The sequence below is a fragment of the Falco punctatus genome, assembly GCF_963210335.1.
Source record: "Falco punctatus genome assembly, chromosome: 15".
Lineage (NCBI taxonomy): Eukaryota > Metazoa > Chordata > Aves > Falconiformes > Falconidae > Falco > Falco punctatus.
In genome coordinates, this window is record NC_137595.1 from 2,820,736 (window position 1) to 2,837,248 (window position 16,513).

The 16,513-nt window shown below is 41.2% G+C and overlaps 1 long non-coding RNA gene across 1 annotated transcript in view; it reads right to left on the bottom strand.

Moving 5' to 3' along the window:
- The window catches only part of LOC308054113, a 78,988-nt gene that overhangs the window by 38,158 nt on the left and 24,317 nt on the right, over positions 1 to 16,513 (bottom strand). The gene's annotated exons all lie outside the window — the stretch shown is intronic.

Consider the following 16,513-nt stretch of genomic DNA (forward strand, 5'->3'; position numbering starts at 1 on the left):
ACACTGAAAGAATTAGCTCTGTCTCAAAGGCTCTTATAGACCTAGGAGGATCAACGCATGCAGAGAACAGATTGCTGCAGTACGTTAGCAAAGGTTAGAGAAAGCTGAAAACCTTACGGTCTTGCAAATCAATCTCTGTATTGCACAAAAGTTTCTCCTCTTCTGAACCTGAGACAAACGCAAATTGTATTTGTCATACTTTTAGAAAAACCTTTAATCAAAATCTCTCACCCTCTCTTGAACAAGACTACAGCACTCCAGAAATACAAAGACAACTGGAAGGCAGAAGCTCTGCAGAAGGGCCATTTCACTGCTGAACCTCCACTTCATCCCCCTCGTGATTACCCAGGTTTCTAGCACCCTCCCAGCTCAGTATACTTACACCCATCTCCTTCTCCAGCTGCCACACATCACCATAAGTACTGCAACCGTAAACTAAAAAAAAAAAAACAAAAACCAAAAGCAAAAACAAACCACACTTCAAAAAAATTTCCTCAACTACATCTGCAATTGCATCAACATAAAGCTCACTAGGCACAACGGGTGCTACAGGGTAGGATTTTTCTTTCCCATTCATAGGGAGGAGCAGAGCTGTGCTGAGTGGAGCTGGAGCCCACCCTCTCACCAGCTGCTCCTCAACAAGCATGTTCGTTACTCTAGAAAAAAAAAACCACCTGTGTAGTATCAGGTACTGCTGGTTTTCTTGAGGTAAGAGAGTATTTACTGTCTTTACAGTACAATTATAGGAATCAAACTTTTTTTTTTTTTTTTTTTAATCTTTGGGTCTTTAAGCCAAAAGATTAAAGAACCAAGAAAAGTTATACAGAAACTGATAATCTCAACACAGAGACCTTCCAATCGTAAACACTTGTCATTCTTAGCATAATATGCAACCTTCAATATACTGTTCTGTTTCAGGCACATTTAAGTACCCTACAGAAATTACTTTATGCTGCTATTACTCCTGAAGAACTTCAGATTAATTTGGATCCATCATCATTCATCTTGTCAGCCACTCTACAGATAGTTACACACACTTGGTTCAGTTTTATCAAATAGCTAACCCTAGGTTTTAATAATTTTAACTGGTTTGCAGAAATTACAGAGCCCTTATGCTTATTTATAAATTATATCCTAACTTATACCCACTTTCCATGGAAACCAAGCAGTGCTTTAGAGATACATTTGGTACTTCCATAAGAAGAACATCCCAAATCTTGCCTTGTTTCTTGTAGCTTAGATTTCTCTGTCATTTCTGTTTGCTGGGATTTACACTTAAGGAGGAGCAGGTTTTTGTTGTTGCTGCTAACTGCATTCCCAAGGGCAAGTAATTGATTTGTACGGTGGGTCTTTCTCTTTCTGGATGTTCAGCAGCCTGAGTTGACTTCAAACCTTTTATTCTTCAAACAATTTTACATCTGTGGGATTAGGAAGCATCCCTACCTAATCAAAGATAGAGAGGATCTGAACTCCTCTTGTCATGATAGAGAAGGAGAGAAAACCAGTGGCCAGCATATTGTTGTCACCATCCAGTGTGGGGTTTTGCTCCCTTTTCCTTGAATCACAAAATTTTTGGAAGAGCCGACAGAACTGTCTGTTACAGAATGCAGCACACTCCAGCAAATCCGGTCAGAGCAGGCTAGCCAAACCCGAGCTGCAGGGCTGCTAGTGAGCAGAAAAGATGATGTTCACCGGAATCTCATTCCAAAACTTTTCCTGAAGTGAGGTAGAGAAAATTACAGTATTTTAGCAGGGTACGTGCAGCTGTGGCACGCAGGGCCATGGGTTAGCAGTGGGCTTGGCAGTGCTGGGTTAACGGTTGGATTTGATGATCTCCAAAGTCTTTTCCACCCTGAAAAATTCTGTGGTTCTAATGTGGCAGCTTTACCTGTCACCACGGACCAGATAGCTTTGTGCAGGCAAACTGGGAACTGGTGGGAAGAGCCACAGAGGTCTCAAACAGGCACGTTACAGCTCATGTACACGAGGCTTCTGAGAACAACAGGCTAAAATTTTAGAGGGAGGATGGAGCTGTTGGACATTTGATGTCAGCAAAGGGCTTCCCGACAGCAGGCATGTCCCAGCGTATGGGTATGCACAGGGTGAAGCTACAAAACTGAGCAAAAATCCCCAAAGTGGCTACAGGCATATTCCTCTTCTCAACCAGGGAGAAGTGTCTTCATCAGGGACATGATGGGGCTCTCCTGAGGTATATAACAACCTCCTAGCATCACCAAGATGATAGGCAGCATGAATTAACTGCAGTCCCCAAGGGTTTTCCAAATGCTCTCCCCTCCCATAAATTCTATTGTATACTATTTATATACCTATATATATGAAAGTATATAAAATATCCACTTATCTAGCATGCATAAATCACATTTCAAATATCCGTATGTAAGCACATGTACATGTTAAATCAACATGATTTTACTTTCTGTACTTCCAGTGGAAATTCCCCCTCATTTCTGTCAAAGCCACAATTGTTAATTTAGCAGTTCTACTGTGAATAAAGAAAAGGAAAAGCAGAACAAATATTTATCATATATATATTCAAAATATCTTCTATGTTTCTTCTAGAACGTTACTTTATTAGATTTTATGTAGCACTTCTCCTGCTCTGTGAAAGCTGTGCAAGAGGCGCAGCGTAAATCAGAGCAAGGCCTGGTGCAGACAAGCAAGGCTGCCCTGGCACCCAGAGCCATGGCCCAGCACAGCCGCCCCGAGGCCATGCAAGCCCTGTGGGGCATCCACAGCATCAGTCCTGCGAGCCCATGCTTCGAAGAGACAGCAAAACGGGGAAGTGCCTGCTCAGGGTGTGGACCCCACTGAGGTGGCTTGGGGTCTGCAGCTCCCGTGAGCCTCCCTGCCACATGGCCACCTTGGACCACCTTGGGCCGCCTTAGGTGTCCCTGGAGCCAGAGCTCCCTGCTGCCCTGGCAGCTTCACAGAGAGTCCCGAGGGTTTCTCCCACCTTGAAACACTTCCTATCGGAGCACTTCAGCCACCTGTTCAGCACAGAAAAACACCCCATCCATCTAATGAGGTTTCTGGTAAAATAATTCCTTTGAAGTCCCTCAGACCATGACAGCAATTAACTGAAGACCCATCTTCACTTTTGTTGTTTTACCTCCTCTTATTCAAGATCAACAGCATCACTGATGGTGCAAATTATTTCCCTGCATAAGCAGTAAGGGAATGTGTCTCGCATCCAGCGGTTACAGTCAGCTGGCAAAGTGACCTGATTGCAATTACAGCCACAATGTGCAGTTTCTTCAATGTCCCTGGGCTCTCCGGATTTTTTTTAATAACCTCCATTTTGCAGACATAAGACTGTAAGGCAATTCGTAGTGTTTCCTGATGGCAGCATTTAGATATGTAACCTACCGTACTTATAGATGGGGCGGGTAAGGATGGCATCGCAGGACAGCGATATACACAACTGGGATCATGAACCTTGGCTCCTCTAAATAAAACTGTTCCCAAGAGCATCCCACTTCAGTATTACATATACATGCATATATTCAAAAACTTTTACCCAAATGTATGTAATGTGTATTATTTGCATCACAAATTGTTTATAATGATGCACATTTAAAAGCAAATGTGACGTCAAGTGGTGTATAAATAAATATAATTTTAAATAAAAATAAAAAAAATCTGAAATATGAGTTTCTCCACATTAGAAAATGAGGGAAATAAGAAATGAGGACAACAGCAAGCAATAGGTACACAACCAGAGATTGTTAGTCTAAAAATGCCCTTGGAAGAAACTTTTTCAAGGTTTTCTGTTTGCTTTATTTCTGTTTCTCTTTTGTTGGTTTTTTTTTATTATTATTATTTTAGTTGCTTTGGGTTTTGTTTTTAAAGTGAGCAAGAATAAGGATAAAAGGAAACTAATTCCCCGCTACAGGGCCTCCTACGGCCCAGGCAGGATGGCCTGCTGGCTCCAGCCACAGCTCCGTAACCTCTGCCAGGGCAACACGTCAGCACACACACCCCGTCAAACGAGGTTCAGGACAACGATTCTCACCGATGACAACACAGATGTCACAGGAAAAACAAAAGGGGGTCCGGATCCTTCTCCTGGTGTACGTCTGACGACGCCACCTGCACCCTATACATTAATCTGTTGGCCAAAACTGCACCTCCAGACCCCTGAGGGCCGAACAACGCACCACTCCAAAGCGAAAAAGACAGGAGAAATAGTCGCAGCCTGGAATTTCTGTTCCGTGAGAAATTCCAATATTTTCATGAGTGCAGAAGGGAAATGAAATCTTGGAAGATTCCTGAGAATTGAAGTTATGAAAACATGTTATGGAAATGTTACGTTTTCATAATATGCAGCGGTAGTCAGAAAAATGATAAAATTACCCAATTGTAACGAAATATAAGACGAAGCATAGGCTAAACATGAGAACTACACTATAAATCAAAAAAAAATAATAATAATTTTAAAAAGCCAAAAAACTCAACTACAACAAAAAATAAACAAACAGAAAAGGAACCCTGAACAAATTAAAACATTTTAGCATCAATAAAATGAAACACTTCAACATTATACCAACAGAGGTGAAAGTCAAATGATGCATTGGAAGACTTTTTCTCTCAAAAATTGTTATAACCAACAAAATTCCTATAGAAAATTTCATTTTTATTCAAACTGGATCTCAGATTCAGAGCTGTTTGAACATGTTTTGACTACCTATACCCCAGAAAACTGCTGCCACCCTGACCTTCTCTGCAAAGGTGATGCAGGCAAACGAAGAATGTTACTCATTCTTACCGAAGGAAAGCCTAAAACCCATGTTTTCTATAAAATTAGTGGTCTTGGCTTATTTCTCAGCAAAAATGCTTTGAGGAGAGGTAAAGCAAAGCTATTGTTACTAAGACTTTCCTACTGTAAGAAACCATACTACAGTGCATTTACTGGTATGCTATGAAATACCATAAATCATTCTGACAACATGATACTTGTCAAAATAAAGGCATAAAATACATCTCGGAATAAAATATTTTCAATCTTATTTATTTGTTTGCTCACTCATGCCATTTGGCTTTTCTCAGTGGGTTTCCCAATCGTTAGGGTGAATTAGTGAGATTCTGCTGTAAAAACATAACCATGTGCATATTCACAGGCTTATACACACTGAATATCTGCATATAGCACTGTACAGTCATTCAAGAGAACTAAAAATAAAGCTTTCAAAGGACACTTCGGCTTTCCTGTAATATTTTTTCCCTTTTCCAGCATTTTTGCCCCCTCCTCCCCCACAAAATATTTCACTAATGCTCAACGGTGGCATGGTTTAAGGGAGTCCTGCATGGAAAGCTCCTTCAGCTGCTTAGCCCAACAGCATAAATTTGATCTCGTAATTAGTATTCAGCTCAGCATCTTGGATAGAAACCAATGTTACAGCCAAGAGGTGGTTTAAATCACATAAATCATAGATCAATGACAGAACTCTAAGCACTGGATAGATTACAAAAGTAAGCTTTAGTTAAAAATAGATTAACCATTTCCCTGCAGGAATTCCTTCAAAAAAGCCCTGAATATAAAACAAATAAAATTAAATCTGATAATTTTTTTTCTAATGTATGCATATACTAGATGAATTGTTCTTTCCCTTGACAGTTACACACTGATTAAAGAAATGTGTTAACATGCTATTTCAATGGAAAATATTGTAAATGCTGGAGACTTTAATTTTTTTAATGAGCCTTTAATAGCCAGAAAGAACTGTACCACAGTGCTGTGTACAGCTAGGTTTACAGCAAATGTCACAGCAACTAACAGATACTTCTTTAGTTGCTGTTTTTATAAAAAGGGTAAAAATCCTTCCCAAGCCAAGAAAAATATTTTTAAGAAGTGTTTTTAAAGTGTTTTGTGTTTTAAATGTTAGCTAATGAAGCACCCATTCCTAAGAAGTATCACGAGCCATCTGCTGTACTGATTTAAGTGCCCATGGGGGTACTCAGCATCTTGAAGGATTTTGCCCAAGATCACCAAATTGTTAAAAGTTCAGTGGAAGGGGAAATATGGGGCTGAACCTCTTCCCCTTGACTAAGGAAGAGAGGGGACCTTGGCTCCTGCAATCAAATTCTCCATCAGTGTAAAGCAACATTGCACCAAATGGGGGTGTACCAAGGGATGCAGATCGTGTCAGCTACAATCTGCCCTGCAATCTGAGAACTGCAGCACACAAATCAGAAGTATGGGCTTGCTCCTGTATATTTTACTGTGTTTTCCTTCCCTGAGCTCTGATGTTATTCAAAAGGAAAAACAAAAAAAAAAAAAAGAAGAAACAACTAAACAAACAGCCAAACACAAAAACTTTTCAGCATCCGAAGGAGAATTTGCATGTTTGTTTTCTTAGTTGCAGAACTGAAAGTGAGAAATGCCTCAGCAGCACCTCAGCCATTTCTCAGGCCAGAGAATTGCGCAGTTCCAAGCCGTCGCGGCTGGAATAATGCACTTGAATCCCTCCCGTTGACTGGCAGGCGCACAGGAGGATGAGAGCCTTTTAAACACACACAGTCCGAGGCAGCTCAAGTGACATCAAACAGATGAAAAGCAGCCTGAGCATCAGGCACCCCGTCCTGCCACCTCATACGCCCTTTTAGACTCTTTAAATGCAGCTGAAAATTAGTTAGTAAATAATGAAACAAGCTGAGAGAAACCCAACATTCTCTATCCCTGGACTAACAAATTCTGATCAAAGGGAAAACAGAAAACACAGGAATTCACCCTAATAAAAAGTTGCACGATTCTTGAACTGGTAAATAACTGTTATAGCCATGATACAGTGAAACCAAACATCCTGAACACCGATATCTGGCTGGGTATTTAACTTTCCACAGATCACAAAAATATGAATATGATTGTTGTTGCCATATCTAGAATTTTCAAAATAAACAATTCCGCTTTTACAGGCATTTACATTTGTTTTCAGATACTTCAGAGCTCTGTCAAAAATACCATTCTTAAACTTTTAGTGCTTTATGGAAATTACTACTCTCAATTTCCATGGACTTGTTTCACCATGAGAAGAAATAAAAAAGCAAGCTGCTCGATGGCTATGTGAGGAATAACATGCAGATTTCAAAACTGGCACCCTGTGTGATAGAAGACTGCAATATATGCAATCAAGAGATAGATTCAAACAATAATAACTAGCACAGGCTCCAGGGCATAGCAGAATGTGTCATTTACTCCAGACCCGATCCTTTAAACATCAGTCCTATGAGTAGTTCAGTGGAAAATAGATGGGACCACTCTTGTAAGTATAGACTACCCGTACAAGGAAGTTTTCAAAGGCTCTACATTTTCTCAGGTGCTGAAAAATGTATATCAAGTTCAGTAAAACTAAAAAAAGAGGGGAAAAATAATCTCTTGTAATAAGCCAAATTGTCAGAGAGATGTCAGGGTTAATTTTTAAAGGCACATTTCCCTCCAGCAACAATTCTTTTTAATTATTTCAATGTGAAACACATTATCAGACGTGTTCGTTCCCTGTTCTCAGCTCACAGCGGCTGACACAAGATAGCTACAAGATGTTAGACCCACTCCAGCGATGCTCCCACACGTAGGTGCCGGGCCCTGGCCCTTGCTGGCTCCTGTGGGAGGGGAGGGTGGGCAGCACCTGCTGCACCTGCAGCCTCGAGCTCCTTGCACCAAACTGCTGGGGCCACAGCACCACAGTCATGACACCAAAGGGGGGAAGGATATGGTTGAGATGAAGCCGCAGGATTTCAGAGTATGGCCCTTGAGACGTAAAGAGGCAGCAAGCGCAGCAGGGAGCCCGCAGTCACGCTGCTTTAAGGGTTATCAGGTAACCGTAACATACACCTGACAGCCTTCCAGTCTATTTGCATGGCAATTTCTCCAGATATTTTTTTTCTTTTTTTTTTTTTTTTACTTTGAGGTTTAATAGTTGTGTGGAATAGATAGCACCAATCAGGCAAAGTCCAGTGGGAAAGCTGCTGGTGCAGTTGAGGATACGGTCACATAGGACACTTCTTCAGGAGTTTATGAGAAACACTTTATGTTCCTCCCAAGTTGTAAGGGACGCTGCTTAGAGACCCAAAAGAAAATATCATCTCAAAACCACAAGTGATAGTGGTTAGAAATATAGATATGCAGAAGAAACCTTGATCTAATATTGAATGGACTCAGTGTTGCAAAGCAGCACGTTTGATCAAGTATTTCAGAGGGTGAAGGTGAGTCTTCCATTTTCTAACATAATTTCAAACTGGAGACACATGTATTTAAAGTTCTTAAATATGCCAGAAGTCACATCACACTATTCAACCCTCATTTTGGTGCAAGGAAAGTCTAATCCTTTTCTCGAGCAGGAAGGCTGGAATGGAACAGGCTTCAGACCAACTCTACCAGATCAGCTGTAATCTAATGGTCTTTTTTATACCACCTACAGTAAAACTCACTATATAGCTAGTCGTAAGATTAAAAGCTTTTCAAGTTGCTGTCTTGGGAAATTTCTTTCAAGGAAATTACTACAAAGCCTTGTTTTAGTGTGTTCCCCTACTGTGTGTCCTACTGTGTTTTTTTAATAAGGAAAGCTATCCATCCATAGAGGTGTATCCTGTTCTCCATGCTTGAGTGTCTAACAGCAGGCACATACAGTAGACACTCTGATGTTTTGCCTCTTTAATTTTCACTCCATAATGTTGGTGCCTGATTTTCCTGACTGCACCTTCAGAGCAGTTTAATTATGGGTGTGCACAGAATTTTGAGAGGGGATTTTCAGCAACAAAATTCAGATGGTCGGAACAAGTTTAATCCATAAAGATACTCAGAATTTTTTACCATAAAATAAAATCCTGCTACACAGTTATTACAGGATGGAAAGCGGATAAAATTACCGAGAGAAAGTAAAAAAACCACTTCATGACAAAAACAGAAAAGGGTATAGAGATGCTTCATTTAGTCTTTAAAAAGACAACTGTATGCTAAATATGAAAGCATGGCAGATACATCACCATGCTTTCGAGCAAATAGGACACAGTCATAGGTTTCTACACTCAAACTCCCAACCAAATGAAAACAGCTCATGGCACTGAATTTATTAGCCCAAGGATTTTAACACTGATTTTGATGAATTTTTTTAAATCAAGTCAAGCAGCTCCCTGATAAAAGGTTACTGTACCACTCCAATATTAGACTTGAAACATGGGGGGGGGGGGGGATGTTATAATAACGGGCCAGGTACCGGGTTATAAATGAGCACTGCTCCATTGACTTCAGACAGGGTATGAAAATTGATTCAGTGGAGCACCATCAGTTCTCACCAGCTGAGTATCTGTCCCTCTAATCACAACTAAAAAGATTTTCTTAGTCAATTAAAGGCTTGAAGCCTTTACTCACTCACACAAAATCCCTGTTGAAGTCGGTGCTAACAATACATTCATTTAAATCTTAACAAACTGCAGTACACGCACTGCCTGGTGGCAGTTAGTGCTATATATTGAAATACGCGCTCCCACCATCCGAAGGCATTAACGGAGCAATACGTACCATTCCATACTGTCTCACGTGGCCCAGAATAATACCTGACTACCCTCCGATTCTGACACGTTTCTTTAGTAACTGACAAAAAAATTAGCACATTCTTTATTTTTGCCAACAGGAGTATGAGCTATATGAAGAAAACATGTACCTACGCTGACAGAATAGGAGTACTTTAATTTCCAAATTACATACATAAATAAACCAAGCCATATAACCTGATAAATGAAAGATTATGAAAATAGTAATATCGCGCAAAATCTTGAAAGGCATCATAATTCCTCAAACAATTATCTTCTGTCATATTTGTGAGTAGCCCATGTAGTTCAAGAACAGAAAATACAAATGTGCTCCTTTAAAATTCATGAAACCACTCATTCTGTCATAAAAGCAGGCATCTTTCATGGCTACTTATTTCACACAGTCTCATAACTAATACTGACAGATACTTGGAATGCAAAAAAAAAAAAATGAGCACTGGACAAAGAACACGAGCTGCTCAATTCTTACATTTTAATGCTTAAAAGCGAAAATAAAATCGTATATTACATACCGCTTCAGAATTTCTGGTATAATTAAATTAAAATTTGTAGATAAAAATGAGATTGTACAAAGACTGGTGGTATACTGCTACCAGGATTGGGCTGTGCTGCATCCATGACAACAGGATGGAAGGTTGCTTTTAATACTATTATCTTACATACCCACAGCTGAATGCTAATGCAGCTATACTGAGGAAATCAAGTTTCAGATCTGTATCCACTGAACTTACATCCACTAGGCAGGGAGTTTAAAAGCCAGGCTAGCATACAAAGACTAATATTATAGCTCTGTCAACTCCCCAAAGGTCAGATATTTCAAAAGGTATACACAAATATTAATTGTCAGGTAGTTTTGTACTGAAGACCAGAAATGAGGCAAAAATCAGGTTTCGTGACCATAATTTTCTTCCAATTTTATTTTATAAAATGGAGGTGCAGAAGAAAACATAGAAGATTAACTCTGATCACTTTATGTTCTGCACACTGACACAGGATGATGCTGTTTCTTACGAACACTGCCTCAGAAAGGATTTTACCTGTTTTCCTCAATGAAGGAGACAGACAGAAAATGTGTGGGAAAGCAGCTGGGCAGCCTTATTTTCCAGTCGATACCAACAGCTCAACTGGCCAATCCTTATCCCAGCTGGGGGACAGAGCTCCCGATCCCAGCCTGCCCTGTGCCTGCCCAAGGAACCCCTGCTCTTCCCAGGGGAACAGCAAGCTCTCCCACGGGCATCTCCATATCTGCCCAAGCTCCTTCTACAGACATTGTCTCCAACTTTGCAATTCATCTTGGTCTGCATTTAAAAACACAGTTTGCTATAAAACAATTTTTTTAAAAAAGTTACTGCTTTCGAGGGCAAGTGACACAGTATTTCCCAAATAAAAGAATTCTGAGCTGCTGTGCAAAACCAATGCATCTCTTCCTCGTTGGTGCCAACAAAACCAAAACAGATCAGCAGGTCCCCGGGTGAAGCAGCCCGCTAAAGTCTGGTTCTACCAGCAGTGATATCGTGACTGGCAACATTGATCCGTCTCCCAGAAGGTGAAGAAAGCTTCACCAACACTTCGAACTCTCCTTAGCACACAGGTAATTTTCAGACACCTTATGCCATCTATTTTTCCTTCTCCATGCCACTACACTTCTAGATGGAGAACTAGCTGCGCTATTGACCACTTTCTTGCAATGGGCTGTAACCTGTTACTGCCCAAATCTGACTGCTTTATAAACACTGGCTCACGCGCTGTCATACCCTGAGCAGTTCATTTTCATGTGCAGTATGACGTTGCTGCAGGGAACTCTTGCTCTGTCGTGCTCTGGCTCCCATCTCCTGTCCTAGTCAAGAGTGTGGACATTTTGGCAGGTAAAAATGACTCCTCTTTTTGTGAACGCGCTCTTAAGAGTTACTGTACATGAAATAAATACAATAAAATAAATAACATATAAATAAATATGATAAAATAGTTCAAACCAACTGAATTAAAATACTGGGAAGAGGCACTCCTGGTGAAGGCTTCTGACGTCCATGAGCAGAGCAAGCCAGCTGTCATGGAAATGAGGGTTCACTGACAAACCACTGCAGAATGCAGTTCCCAAGGGGTTTTTTTTCCCCTGTGCAGAGCACCCTCTCTCTGCAAAAGCATGGCTTAAGTGGGGCAGCAAAAAGATGCTTCATCTAAGGAAAAATGAAAGGTGGCAATAACGGTCACAACAACAAAAGCTTTGGCTTCTAAGTGGCAGAATGACAAAAAGTTGTAGTGTTTTACAATATGGTAATTGAAAAAAAGTATTAAGTTGTTAGTGGAAGTGTATTTAAGAAAAGCCCCACACGTGGATGTAATAGAAAATTAATCCTCAGAGCCCAGAAAGTCCCTGAGGATGCAGAATCCATCATGAAGTTAGCTCCTGTCCCAGATTTTCTTGTTGCTTGCCTCTGCTGACAACAGTTGTCTTTTCATTAGAGTATTTGATATCAATTTACTCAGACACCAGGGGCAAAAAAGGATTTCAGTTTCTTCATCTGAAAGACACTGATCCACAGAATTAGTACTTTGAACAGACGCCAGAGTAAAATAGTGACACATTTTCTAAACTAATAACCACAGGTGGCCACAGCAAATTGTCCAAAGCCTCTCAGGGCTTCCCAGGCAGCTATGACTCCTGAATTTCTGGATTCTGATACAGACAATATCTGATTGCAAAGGTATCCCCTTCCAGTGAGCTCTTGCTGTGGTTCATGATTCTAAAGTAACCCCATAAAGATATGCCACCGTTTGTGCTGCCGTCTTTCAGATAGTGCCCATCCTTCTGCAGCAGGGAATGCAAGTAACTGCTCTGAGCGCATTCATTCTCTGATTAAAAATCTCACAGAGGAGGTTAGCCTCCATTTTGGCATGTAAGTGTTACATCAACTTCACATGATACAACAAATAACCTCAGGAAGGGTGTCTGCCCCACCTAACTTGACAGAAGCATCGGCTACCTTCTGCCTCTAACCGTTTCTTGCATTGTACGACCCAATGGAGCAAAATGCCTGGAGAAGCAAGGACCCAGTCGGCAGTAGGTTCTCACATGGCTTATTGCCAGATCACTTGGCATCTGGTGAAACTGGTGGTTCACCCCAAAGACGGTGTGAAACTTTGCCCACTTAGCAACATTTTCATGGACTTTGGCTCATTTCTCTCTCAAGCCTTGATTAAATTGAGGATTTATCACAGAAACCCTTACCAAAAATGAACTGCCCTGAAACAACTGGCTCTGCACCCACAAGGGACCCGATTTCGGTGCTCAGGTTGGAGCCCAGCCGCCCGGAGGAGCCCCGGCAGGGAACAGCCTTGGCTGAGGCGTTGCAGAGCTGCGCTCCTCACCCTGCTTTCTGCACACCCAGAGTTCGGCTGAAGCAAGAAGCTGACTCTGCAACTGAAGAAACGCTTCTGGACTTGCAGCAAGCCGAGCTGGTGCTTTGCTACAGCCAGAAGCGACCTAAATTGGATATCTAAAATTAGACAGCATGAATTTTCTCCTAAGCATCACTGCATCTTGGTGGAAGAGTGGAAAATGAAGGCAGAAACCTGAGAGCAGCAGGAACAAACCCCTCTGTTTATCAGCAGGACACCTACACCACAGGCACAGGAGCCTCTGTACTCAGCACAGCACTGACCTGCAATGATCCCTCACACACGGCAAAGATCTGTCAGGGTTCGGACTCGATGAGGCTTCTAATGAGGTACAAAAAAAATTGTTATTTTTATCAGCAGACTTGGGGATCAAACTGAGACAACCAATTTATTCCAACAGAAACCAACACATCACCTGAGAATACTTGCACAGAAGGTTTCTCTCCAAAAATAGGGAGCAAAATGAAATGCAAAAGCATCGGTTACTGCTGTTCCTCCATCATTTTTTTATCATGTTACTTTGGGGCTCAAAGGAGCTTCCTCTGACCCCACCGCCTCATGGCAGGTTGCTGTTAATTCGGTACAAGGTGCGAAAACCAGCCCACGAAACTGCGAGACGCTGAGCAGAGCTTCCCTCTGATCTGCCGCTAATTCAACGCCTTCACCACAGCCTCAACGCAGCCCAAATGTGGGACCCCACTTTCTGCCTGCAAGGAGCCGCAACCGCATCCCACAGACACTGCAACACCCAAATCCACGAATCCAGCTCCACTCGGAGGGAAAGCTCGTGTCCTCAGCAGCAGCCCTGGGCTGGGGTGGGCGCTGTGGGCAGCAGAGGGAGCGATGACCCCAGTATCCCCCCAGCCCACAGGCACAGGACGCTCCTTGGGATGCTCGGAACAAAGGTACGGGGCTGATCCCAGCCCCAGCCCCCGTGGCTCTGGCTGCCAGCCCAGGCAGGAAAAACACACCACAATTAAATAGGTTCGGACACCGCATTTGGGAGGCTTCACTTGAGCCTCAGTTTCTTCCACTGAACATTAGGCTTGATGCTTCTTCCAGTCAACTGTGCCTTTTTGGAAAAAATTAAAGACTAAAGAAATTCAGCCACTTTTAAAAACCAACCTTTAAAGACAGTTACTTGTTATGTTTTGGAAGCTTGTCTGAATAGTTGGAATAAAAATGCTCAAACCAACTTAATACTTCCTGTATTTGAATAATTTGGGTATGTGGGCATATAATGGTCTGAGTATTTTTATTGGCTGCTTTAAAAACATATATGATTTGGCTATGATCCTTTAGTATTAACTTAAGAAGAATTCTGAGGTCATATTGTTGTTTATGAAAAAAAAAAAAAATCATGTTCTCTCAGTCCAATAGTTTTCCAGTTGCCACAGTTAATACTGTCTTCACCTCAAGTATTCAGTTTTCATTTAAAATTATCTCTCTCACATTTTACTCTTCCCTAAACGTATTTTCCAAAGACACACCAAAAATTAGTTGTATTTCTACGACTAATACAGAAGTTTTACAAGACAGGGAAGTTACAGGTAAGATAGCTGCTTGGGCTGATGCTGAGTACCTTTGAGGAACGCCCTCCACAAACATAACATTGGCATCGTTACAGCCTCATAAAATCAGCGAGTCAAATTCTGTAAACCCGAAAATACTCAAGTTACTCATTTATCTGTGCTGCAAAGTCAGTCACTTGTTGCTGTGTGGCACCACGCTCCGATTGCCAGAGCTCAGCCCCCCAGCCATTCCTCTGCCCTTCCCTGCGTCGCTGAGGAGCTTTGCATTTTGAGACATAACAGCCTTCACCCAGTGACTTCAGATACAGTTCTCCCATTTTTGACCAATTCTCTATTTTTCCAATAATTGCCTGGCAGGGTTTTTCTCGGCATCATTTGCCGGGTAGAGCCGGGCTTTCCCTCCTCCTCCGGCTCCCTGGCAAAGAGCCCATCTGGCATCCATGTGGCAGCGTTTGCTACGTGGGATCTGGCGGAGAAGTGCCACATTACCAGTAGCAATCACGGCCATAAACAGCACAACGACACACAAAGAAATGACTTCCAGATTATTCATTTTTTTTCCTGGAAATGTGGAGAAAGGGTATGTATAAAGCATCACACTTTTTTCCTTTTCACTGCAACTCGCAGTGGTGATAATACAGCACCGGGCTGCAGTAATATGTTTTCTTTAAGCCACCCGTTCCCCTCTGAAGGCTTAACACCACAAGGTCTTGCCTAAGCTCGGCTCCCAGCTGCATCGCTGAAGGTGCTCGATGCATAACGCATCGTAGCTTATGATCTAAAGAGCAGGGAGAATACATTTGCTATAGCCAAGTTACCCCAGCTGAGAGCTGTTTGGGTTTAATATATACCCTTTAGGATTCTCTGCATTATGGGGGGAAGGGAGCTATACAAACAGACTTGGGGAAAAAAAAAAATGCATTGCTCACATTTTTTAAAAGTTGCCTCAGGCAGTTATAAGTTACATAAAGTTTCTCCTGTTCCTGTTGCAGTTATGCCAAAGTTATCTAAGGTGACTAGCATGAAGTGACAATGCCAAACTTGGAAAATAAAGATTCCTAAATGGGGCCTCTTCACATACATAAAATCAGAATATAATCAACAGCCCACAAACTAAGACATGACTTCAAAATTTCATTGTAATCATGAAGGCTATTCTGAGATTTTTTTCTTAAATATACAAAACATCTATACTTAAAACCAGAGTAATTACTTGTAGATTAGCAGAGTCTGAAAGAAACTATTCTTGTTTCCAGTAGTTGCATTCATGGAGTTCATTTAGCCTGACACTCATGTAATAATTTGAATATTTAGCTTTTCTGAGTATTTATTCCTTACGCTCCTGAATTCTAGAAATCCTTCAAAATCTATCACATTAGAAAAAGAAGATAAAATGAGAGATATTCCGGGGAAAATTACTCCCTTTTCTTAACATTCTTCTTCCCCCTCACACACACATTCTTGATTTCCCACACACATTTTTAAGGCGCTGCAATGCAAGTTTTTGAGAGATAAATCTATGAGAGAAATCTAAAAGAAAGGATAATTTTTAAATAATCAATACAAAAATAAAAAGCATCCCTAACGAAATACAATGGTAAAAAGTTGTACATCTTTTGTGTCTTTTATGAGAGAGGAATGATTAAAAATGTACCAAGAGCCATGAATGCCATTTTACTGTCATTTCCTTTGATTAACCTTCACCTGACCTCAATCCCTAAGGCAATTTCAGTTTCTTTTTGTTCTTCCATTTAAATTCTTCAGTAAACCAGGTGAGTACAGCTCTGTCACTACAGAACGTTCACAGAGAGCAGATTGGTTTTGGGGAGGATTTCACAGAAAATGTTTTCTCTGAAGAATTATTTGCAAAAAAAAAAAAAAAAAAAAAATTAACAAGGACAAAACCAGGTCACAGTTACTGCAAAACTGGTGGTTTTCTAATCCCTGTGGAATTATATAATGACTTTTTCTAGGTGTTAGAACACAGTTGAGCAAACCCTCCCCCCAGTTTACAC